Below are 10,862 nucleotides of genomic sequence, written 5' to 3' on the forward strand. Positions count from 1 at the left end.
TGACATATGAGCCTTCCTCTCAGTATTTCCTTTCTGTGATGCCAAGCTGTGACAGGAGTCTTTCATGCTCAACCACCTGAAGTGGTGCATGAAGCAATCCCACAACATTTGGTTGGAATCCCTATATTATCCACCCCTCTTTCCGTATTTCTTGCATCGTCATGTAAAATGACATTCACAAGGTATTTGATTTATCATCTCTTCAGCATCTCCTCCATAGCTTAATTACTGTATATACTCTGCAGGCTGTGATCCATTAAAGTGATGAGCATATTTAACAACAAGTATTTCAGCAAAGAGGAATTTGCTGGTGTGGCTAAGCAGTCACATCAGGAAAACCTCTGCACAATTTTTGTGTTTAAGCTAATAGTCACATCACATACTCTGATGCCAAACCTTTTTTTTACCTAGCTCCAGTAAGTAGAGAGGGGAGAACATGAAAATGGCTCTTACAGCTACAAAAAGCAATGAAAGCCCATATTCTCTATTACAAGGATAGGTTGGGCATCAAGAGATTCACTCACGTTTTTAATCCAATTGGCCTTATTAATCATTCATGGAAACGTATATCCTGTTTTTAGAGTTTAAAGCATATTTCTTTAACATACTTGCCTTCAGGGTTAGCTAGGTGAACTCATTTAGCCATGTAGGTTGTTCACCATCTTGAGAAATAACTGTTTGCATGTGGCAACTGAACTGTCTTCAGTTTGTTTAAAACAGTTCCAGAACACAACATACAGTTCTAGTTGGATTGGATTATGAGTTTTGATGAAGTTTGTATGTTGGATTATAACTACCTTTTAGAAACAACAACAAAGGTATTCTTTATACTTTTCATCAAGTCTGCAATTCTGTATTGAACACTTGTTTTTTTTTGTTTGGTTTGGAGGAACATTCTAATCTTAAATGTTCTTACAAACTTTAAGAAAATAATAATCATATCTGACAGAAAAGGGGTTTAAAACAGACTGTGAAATTAATCTATAGGTGTTTTACTTAGTAAACTGAGTTACTGAAATAAACTAACTTTTAATTAGTAGTCTGCTTTATTGAATGGGTCTGTACTAACAACGCTAGTCGCCACAATAATTTCATGCTTTACAAAAACAATGCTTTGATGATGTGACTCATTAGAAATCATAAGTAGTTGGGAAATTATATAAATCAGGAGTTTAGTGCAGACAGGTACTCTGATATCGATCCTTCAAAAACGCTGTGATTCAATTCAATTCAATTTTATTTATATAGCGCCAAATCATGAAACATCTCATCTCTAGGCACGTTACAAAATCAAGTTAAATCATATTATATAGATTGGGTCAGATTATACAGATTGGTCAAAAATGTCCTATATAAGGAAACCAGTTGATCAGGATATCTAGTTGATACTTCGGACTGGGTATCTCCAACGACAGTGGAACTGCTACAAGCCATATTAACCAGTGCAACTTTGAATTTTTATTCATAATAGATGTGCATTTGTAACATACACAGGACCTTATACACCACTGTCCTCATCTGTTTAACGTCCACTGATAAATAGGCATATATCTGTAATATGTAAAATGTTTCGAAAGAACAGTTTATCGCCAAGTTCAAGAACTCATGGAGAATAGAAAGTTAACTTTTTGCTCTGCCTTGGAAAACAAAACTATTTTCATGACTACCAGCTGACACATCTTGATAATTGCCCAAGAAGTCATCTCTATAAATAACTTCCCCAGTTTGTTACCGCAGCCCATCTGCCGCAGAGGAATAATCAAATGATATTGGTGACTTTGAATAATGGTACCTGAAGGCTTGTATTTATATACTCAAACACTAAGCAAATTAAGTGCTTGTTTGCTTATTTCCACTCAGGTTCATATCAAACATTAGGGCAGAAAGTAAGATTTGTGGCTGAATTTGATCAGTGCTGTTGTCATTCAGACTGCCTCACATTGACTAACAGTGGAAAAATTATTACTTTTATTACTTCTACCTTTTTATGCACGTCTGACTGAAGAGATCAGCTGAGATGAAGCAACTTCTATTTCCAAGTCACACCGTTGTGCATGGGAATAGTTGGACTGAACAAACAAGGCCAATAATCGGAGACCAAAGGTAACCCTGAAGGAGTTGCAGAGCTCCACAGAATTTAAATGTTCAGCACCAAGGAAAACCACTGGCTCAAAATCTAACACATCCCATTATCCCAAGAACACCATCCCCACAGTGAAACATGGTGGTGGCAGCATCATGTTGTGGGGATGTTTTTTCTTGCTGCAGGGACGGGAAACTGGTCAGAGTCAAAGGAAGATGGATTGTGCTAAATATGCTGATATTCTTGATCAGAAACTGCAAGACATTGTCAAAAGATGACATGGAGCTAAAAAGAAATACAACAAATGTACAAAAACTCTTTTTGAATTTTATTGTCATTGTTTTTCTCTAGTACAGTTATACAAATGCAGCAAATTCACTGTTAAAAAAAATTATTGTGTCCAGTGCTCCAGAAGACTAAGTTGAAAATATACTCTGCCATTAGTACAACTGTATCCTCTGGTCTGTATCATAACCGCCTAGATCTCAAATATGATTCTTAGCAGAGTCAATTAAGCAATTATATGCTCCATTTGACTGCTGAACATAATGTCCCCCACAACTTTCTACTTCAGTAGCCAGCATGTTGCAAGTTCCTTATGGCAAGTATGATTTAATATCATTGTGATGGCAAATGACAGAGTTGTAAACTTTCAAGTTGAGATAATGACTTAGTTGAAGTTCTTCCCAACAAATAACTCAAAAGAAAAAAAAAATGCTTATGAATGAAAATAAATGCAGCCAGGCAAATTTAATATTTTTCCAATGCCAATTGTATATCAGATTCATTTTAGTTCAACAACGCAGTTTTTATTGTATTTTACCAACTGCCACGGCCCTTTCCTCTGACCTGCAGGGGCGGTTCCTCCTGCAGGCAGAGGCGGGTCTTATTAATTGGAGCCACTTGGGCTCATTATATAAGTTGGGCTCCATTAACACTCTCTCTCTCTGCTCCTCCAGGTACTCACTTTGTTGGTTGGTTCCGTTTGGTTTTGGTTAACATTCAGACACATTCTCACATACATGTTCACCCACTCATACACTGCACACACTAAACATTCTTACAGACTCACATCTGATCCCTGTTTTATTTATTTAAAGTTACTTATAGGTTACAATAAACTGTTGATTGGCCTAAACCGTTTTGTCTCCCCTCCTTTTTGTCATGGGCATTGAGCCGGCCTGTGACAAATGGGGGCTCGTCCGGGATAAGTTAATGTTAGTTGTACCTTTAGTTTTTGTGCACTTTAACATGCTGTTGTTTGGTTAACTTAACATTCTGTTAGATTGGTTAACATTGGTATGGTTTCCCCTTTTATCTTATCATTGATAAGTGGTAGTTTGGCTACTTGTTTTGTAGTTAATTGCATTCAGTAGTTTTGAGTACTTAATTTTTGCTTCAGTTTTCCAAACTTTTGTTGAGGGGATGCTTTGGTTTGGCCATTTTGTTAGGAGAGAGCAGTGAGCATGTGTTCCCTTTGTTTGGTTAGCTTTTAGCTTCTTTGTTTGGTGACTCACTTAGGGCCTTTTCTGGGTTTGTGTCCAGGTGGGAGTCCTCCCCTTGTTAGGTAAATCAGCGAGTGTCAATAGGAGGCTCGTGGTGGTTTTGTTTTAGGTGGCAGTGAACGTGGGTAGAGCTTCCCCATTACCTTTTTCCCCAACATCGGCTCGGGAGCACCTCCGTGGTTGTGGGGGTTGCCAGTTTCTGGTTACTTTTCACTCCACTGGTTTTGTGTGCATAAAACCCCACCACATGTGACTGCACGAAGACCAGGGTTCAGTCAGTTAGCTGTTTTTGGAGTCTAGTGGGGAGTGGCTCCTGTCCTAAACCCAGCTGGCAGCAGGTGAGTTTGTTTTTGTCTTTGTTAAAGGTTGTATTGACTTTGTTTAAAGGAAAAATGTCTTCTATTTTGCAAAGTTTTGTTCAGTCACCTTCAGAATTAGCTTTAGAGTTGTGTACTAAGGAGCAGTTAATTGAAATAGCTGAACATTATGAAATTGAAATAGTGGATAAAAAGTTAAAAGAGACCGTTAGGGATGGTTTAAAACAGGGTCTTATGGAGGCAGGAATTCTTTGCAGTCAGGGTGCAAGTTGTCAGCCTAGTCCACCTGTTTTAACCTTTGAGCAGCAGAGAGAGCTGTTACAAATGCAGCTAGAGCTGGAGAGATTGAGGGGTACTAATAGACCAGTTTCAGATACCAGAGGACAGTTTGATGTTGCACAAAACATTCGTCTGTTGCCTAAATTTGATGAGTCAGATGTTGACACTTATTTCACTCTATTTGAGAGGATAGCAAATTTTAGAGGTTGGACAGACTTGGATAGAACTACGTTGTTGCAATGTGTGCTCACAGGTAAAGCACGTGAGGCTTTCTCAGCATTGAGTGTAGCTGACAGCAGGGTTTATGCTACAGTAAAATCTGCAGTACTGAAAGTGTATGAGCTTGTACCTGAGGCATATCGCCAACGTTTTCGTTTTAGGAAAAGGTTAGATTCACAGACTTATTCAGAGTTTGTTCGTGATTTGACTTCTGCATTTAATCGTTGGTCTACAGCTTCTGAAGCTACTACTTTTGAGGGTCTTTGTGACTTAATTGTGTTAGAACAGTTCAAAAATTCAGTGCCTGAGGCAGTTGCAACGTACATTAATGAACGTAAGGTTCAATCTCCATGTGAAGCAGCAGCCCTTGCAGACGAGTATGTGCTTACTCACAAAAGTCACTTTGAACCAAGCCGTGCTACTCATAAGTATGGTCTCAGACATGGTCCTTTGTCTGAAGTTTTAAATCACAAGCCCCAGCAAAAATTTGGTCATAAAGCACCAGTTAATGCCAATACCTGTAGATATTGTCTAGTTGAGGGTCACTGGAAGAAAGAGTGTCCTTTGCTTAAATCTAAAAGGTCAGGTCAAGTTAAACCTGCTGTAATGGCAGCTCCTGTTACACTTCCTGACCTCCAGGTTGAGCTGTTGCAGTCACAGGTTAAGGTTGGTTCTTCTCATTGTGATTTTTCAGCCTTTATTTCTGATGGTGTAGTGTCTTTAGTTGAAATAACACATAGCACTGTCTCTCACAACTGACTCAGGCATAACATTAGCAAAAAGCTGATACAACTTTGTCTAATCTTTTTGCTAATGTTATGCCTGAGTCAGTTGTGAGAGACAGTGCTATGTGTTATTTCCTTCTAGATGAAGTTTTAGTTAGGAAATGGGTTCCACAGAGTGACCAGGGTTTGGGAGATCCAGTCTTTCAAGTAGTTGTCCCAACTGTATTGAGAAACAAGGTTTTACAAACATCACATGGTGAAGTAGCAGGTCATCTGGGTGTGCGTAAAACTTGTGACCGCATACTCCGTCATTTTTTCTGGCCACGTCTTAAAAGAGATGTAACTCAGTTTATTAGGACTTGTCATACATGTCAGCTCACCAGCAAACCAAACCAGGTAGTCAAGCCAGCACCTTTGTACCCAATCCCAGCCATAGGGCAGCCTTTTGAACATCTCATTATTGATTGTGTTGGGCCATTACCACGGTCTAAGTCTGGACATAGCTATCTATTGACTGTAATGTGCCAAGCAACTAGATATCCGGCTGCTTTTCCACTTCGCACAATAACTTCAAAATCAGTTGTAAAAGCATTGACTCAGTTTATTTCTACATTTGGTATTCCAAAAGTTATTCAGTCAGATCAGGGTTCTAATTTCACTTCCCATTTGTTTGCCCAAATTCTTAAACAGCTTAAAGTTAATCATAACAAGTCTACTGCATTCCATGCTCAAAGCCAAGGAGCTTTGGAACGTTTTCATCAGACTTTAAAGTCTTTGCTTCGTGCATACTGTACAGAGTTGTCAGCAGATTGGGAGGAAGGGTTACCCTGGTTGTTACTAGCCACTCGTGAAGTAGTGCAGGAAAGCACAGGGTTTAGCCCAAATGATTTAGTGTTTGGTCACAAAGTCCGAGGGCCATTAGCAGTTTTGCAGGATGGTTGTTTGCCTGATGAACCACCTCAAAACCTTCTTGACTATGTGAATGGGTTTAGACTGAAGTTGTACAGAGCTGGTGAACTGGCTAAGGAAAAACTGGAATTGTCTCAAAAGAAAATGAAACAGAAATATGACAGACAAGCTGAGCTGCGCGAGTTTAGTCCTGGTGATTGTGTCCTTGCTCTTTTGCCACTTGTAAATTCACCGTTTCAGGCAAAATATTATGGTCCATTTACAGTGTTGCGTAAAGTATCAGATTTAAACTATCTCATTGAAACCCCAGGTCATAGGAAATCCTCTAAACTATGTCACATAAACCTGCTAAAGTCCTATCATTCCCGTAGTCCAGTTCAAGTTGAAAGCACTTCAGCAGTGAGGTCAGCGTTGGCTGCTGCGCCCATCACTGTCCCTAGTGGCCTTAACTTTTTGGAGGGGGGAGAAGAGGAGGTAGCTGTGGTTTCAGATGAAGTTTTGAGAGGTCGTTTGAAAAACTCTCAGACTTTGCAAAATCTTAGTGCACTGGTAGATCATCTAGATTGTGGTAAACGTGATGAGTTGGTGGCACTCATTAGAAGTTATCCTACTTTGTTTTCTGACACTCCTTCACAGACTCATTTAATCGAGCATGACATAGACATTGGAGAGGCTAAACCCATTAAACAAAGGTTTTATAGAGTATCCGAGGAGAAGAAACAACAGTTGGATACAGAGGTGCAATACATGTTGAAAAATAAAATTGCTGAGCCATGCTCTTCCAATTGGGCATCACCCTGTCTTTTAGTTAGAAAGTCTGACTCAACTTTTAGACCTTGTACTGATTATCGAAAAGTAAACAGTGTCACTAAAGCAGATCTTTTTCCTCTTCCTAGGATGGAGGACTGCATAGATCAAGTTGGGTCAGCAAAGTTTGTTAGCAAATTTGATCTTCTTAAAGGGTATTGGCAGGTGCCTTTGACAAAGAGAGCCCGTGAGATTGCTGCTTTTGTCATTCCATCTGGCTTGTACTGTTACAACGTAATGCCTTTCGGGTTGCGGAATGCTCCAGCCACCTTCCAGAGGCTGATGAATCTGGTGGTGTCAGGTCTGGAAGGGTGTGCCGTGTATCTGGACGATGTAGTCGTTTATTCAGATTGTTGGGAGGAGCACATCCGGCGAGTACAAGCCCTATTTGAAAAACTGGTGTGGGCCAGGCTGACTGTTAATTTGGCAAAGTGTGAGTTTGCCAAAGCCACTGTGACTTATCTTGGAAAAATTGTTGGTCAGGGTTTTGTTCGTCCTTTGGAAGCAAAGATCGCCGCTGTGAAGCAGTTCCCACAGCCAACCACCAAGAAGGAACTAATGCGCTTCCTGGGAATGGCAGGCTACTACCGTGCCTTTTGTAAAAACTTTTCCGTAGTAGTGTCTCCCCTGACCAACCTGTTGAAGGCCAAAGCTGAGTTCATCTGGTCCACCCAGTGCCATGCAGCATTTGAGGCAGTAAAGGCTCTTTTGTGTTCAGCTCCTGTGTTGGCAGCACCACGTTTTGGTCAACCCTTCAAATTACAGGTAGATGCTAGTCAGATAGGGGCTGGGGCTGTCTTACTGCAGGAAAGTGACGAGGGAGTTGAGTGTCCTGTCAGTTTCTTCTCCCGGAAATTTAATAAGTACCAGCAAAACTATTCTGTCATAGAAAAGGAGGCACTAGGCCTCATCTGGGCTTTACAGCACTTCGAGGTCTATGTCGGCTCTGGTTTGACTCCTTTCATCGTTTTCACTGACCATAATCCACTTACATTTTTGAAGTCTTTGCAGAATCCCAACCAGCGGCTGATGCGTTGGGCCTTGTTCCTACAGCCTTATAACCTTGACATTAGACACATCAGTGGTAAAAGTAACATTATAGCTGACGCTTTGTCCCGTGCTCCATTGAACTAACTTTATTTGTTTCTCTGTTTTCCTCTGCTGGCTGTCTCTTCCTCCTTCTCTTAAACTGCTCCCCAGGTACCAGGGCTGCTGTGATGGAGGGATGGACAGTTGGTCAGGGATGCAGAGCAACGACTAGAGCTGGGACTGGTAGCTATTTGTGTTTTGGGGAACATTTTGAATTGGTTTTAATGTGGGCAAATTTTGGGTTGAGGGTGGAACCCTCATTTTAAGGAGGGGGGTGTCACGGCCCTTTCCTCTGACCTGCAGGGGCGGTTCCTCCTGCAGGCAGAGGCGGGTCTTATTAATTGGAGCCACTTGGGCTCATTATATAAGTTGGGCTCCATTAACACTCTCTCTCTCTGCTCCTCCAGGTACTCACTTTGTTGGTTGGTTCCGTTTGGTTTTGGTTAACATTCAGACACATTCTCACATACATGTTCACCCACTCATACACTGCACACACTAAACATTCTTACAGACTCACATCTGATCCCTGTTTTATTTATTTAAAGTTACTTATAGGTTACAATAAACTGTTGATTGGCCTAAACCGTTTTGTCTCCCCTCCTTTTTGTCATGGGCATTGAGCCGGCCTGTGACACAACCCAAACACATGAGAATTTAATTATGTTTGCCTCTTCATGAGAAAATAACACATTGGTCTTGTCTTTTTTTTCTTTGCATTTTCAAACATTAATTAGAAGCATGGCAACAGTCTTTAAGAATAATAAACTTAGGTGTCTTTAGGATTTCTACCTTTTTCTTTAATCAGGTCCTTCTTTGAAACCTTTGTCCAGTTTTTGCAGGTGACTCCAATAACAGAAAATAAATTAGCTACTTGGAATGTGTTTTGTTTCTGGCTATGAACCCAAAGGGCAGGTCCCTAGTTTGAACACTTGGATTTCAATTTGTAATCAAGAGAGCTTTTAGGGTACAAATATCTACTTAGTACAAATATTTGTCATGCACATACATAATGTAAAAGGCAAATTAGAAACGGTGAGCAGTGAACAAGTGACGTGCAATCAGGTGCTCTTTAAAAAAAAATAACTGAATGCAATTTCTTTAAATACATTAGAAATATCCCTAACTCTGAAACTTGACCCATAAAAAGATGAGAAAAAAGAAGTTTATGAACAGCAGCTCCCTACGATTTAACATCTCCATCTAAATTGGGGGAAAAAAGAACAGGGGGTTGAGGTGGCCCTTTGTTCTCTAGTCTTGCTCCCCAGCTTCACAGAGGATGTTTGCAGTAAATAACCAATTGACAATGAAACCATAATGTTTCAATTAAACTGCTTGCATTAAAGCCCTTCATGTACGCCCACTGCAGCATTGCATCATAAGTGCCTACTTCCAGCACTTGTCTCCTGGTCAGCAAAAGAGCCTTCCTACTGTGTTTAACAGTATTTGAACAGTAAAACTACTTATGTGCTGAAATGCAGATTTAGGGTTTAGATACAGGATCAGGAAGTGAGATGTTTGTTTCCTGAAGAAAACTAAAACTAAGAACTATTGTGGTAAAGAGATTCTCAGCACAAAGTCACAGTACCTACGTTTACATGGACAAAAATAATCGGAATAAACAAGCCAATCGGAATATTGTGATCAGATTAAGCGCAATAGGAATGAAATTGTATCATGAATGAGACGGGTGGTTTTTGCCAGTTGATAATCCGATCGTCATGCATGTAAACGGTTGTCAGGATCAAATTATTCTGAATGTGGCAAAGTAACCTGAATGTGCATGTGTGGCCAACGTAAATGTAACACATTTGTGTTGTTGAGTGGCAGAAATACGTCGGGAAGCAAAATCTCTCTTTTCAAAACATTAAAAAAGCTCAAAATTGTTATTTATTCAGTAACAGTTTAACCATAATTAGAAGGCAAGGTGAGTTTATTTATAAAGCACTTTTCCAGTAACAATAAGATTCAGTCCTTTTAGTTTTTTAATCTTGGGAATGTTCTTCAGTTGATAGAAGGCTGACTTTATGAATGTGTTTTAGATGCTTTTGGAGGTTCAGGTCAGAGTCCATCACTACACACTGAGTTTGGGCCTGATCTGTGGATATCAGCCAAAGCAGCTGAAGCTGTGTGCTAACTTTTGATTGCTCGTTTATTGGTCCAAAAATTACTTGATTTTATTCAATTGAAGTAAATTTTGGCACATCCATGCATTGATTTCTTCTAAGCATTAGACGTTCGTCACTCCAGCCTTGGCACTAGGAAGACAAACAAACTTGTATAACTAGAATTGCTTTGTTTGTTTGTTGTTCACAAAGAAGGAAGTTCTTCTGTTTTTGTTTGTTTGTTTTTTGGTAAATTTGATAACCGCGCATGTCAGAGTGGCTCTATTCTGAATAAAGCCAGGTGCATATAAACATACATTATGATTGGATTAATTGATCGTGTGCCCATATAAAGGTACAATCCAGAATCCCTACAACAAAGGTCACATAAACGCATCATTATTGTGACAGTGATTATAATTACTATAGTGTTATAAAACAAAGAAAAAAGTTTATATTTGGGAAGGTGGCGCGAGTGAGTTATTGTTATTTTGCATGTTTAATACAGAGCAAAACCCTCAGAGCTGAGACATTCTGAACACTAGAGTCTGACTGCAGAAAATGTCTTGAGATGGTGAGGGGAACGATTTAAAGCCTTATTGGCATCACATTCAAACAAAGGTTGTTTATGCAGAAGAACAAGAGATATTTAGTTTATAACCTTGACTTACGAGGTCCAGTAAAGATATTGGATCTTAATTTCCATCACAGTTGACAATTCTTAATTAGCTGCGGTTCCACCAATGTCCTCGATAGTAAATTACCACATTTACCTCTTTTTTTTTTTTCTACATCATCGAGAGCTTCAAAAGTCTATGATTTAT

This window comes from Fundulus heteroclitus, chromosome 3 (assembly GCF_011125445.2).
Source record: "Fundulus heteroclitus isolate FHET01 chromosome 3, MU-UCD_Fhet_4.1, whole genome shotgun sequence".
Classification (NCBI taxonomy): Eukaryota; Metazoa; Chordata; class Actinopteri; order Cyprinodontiformes; family Fundulidae; genus Fundulus; species Fundulus heteroclitus.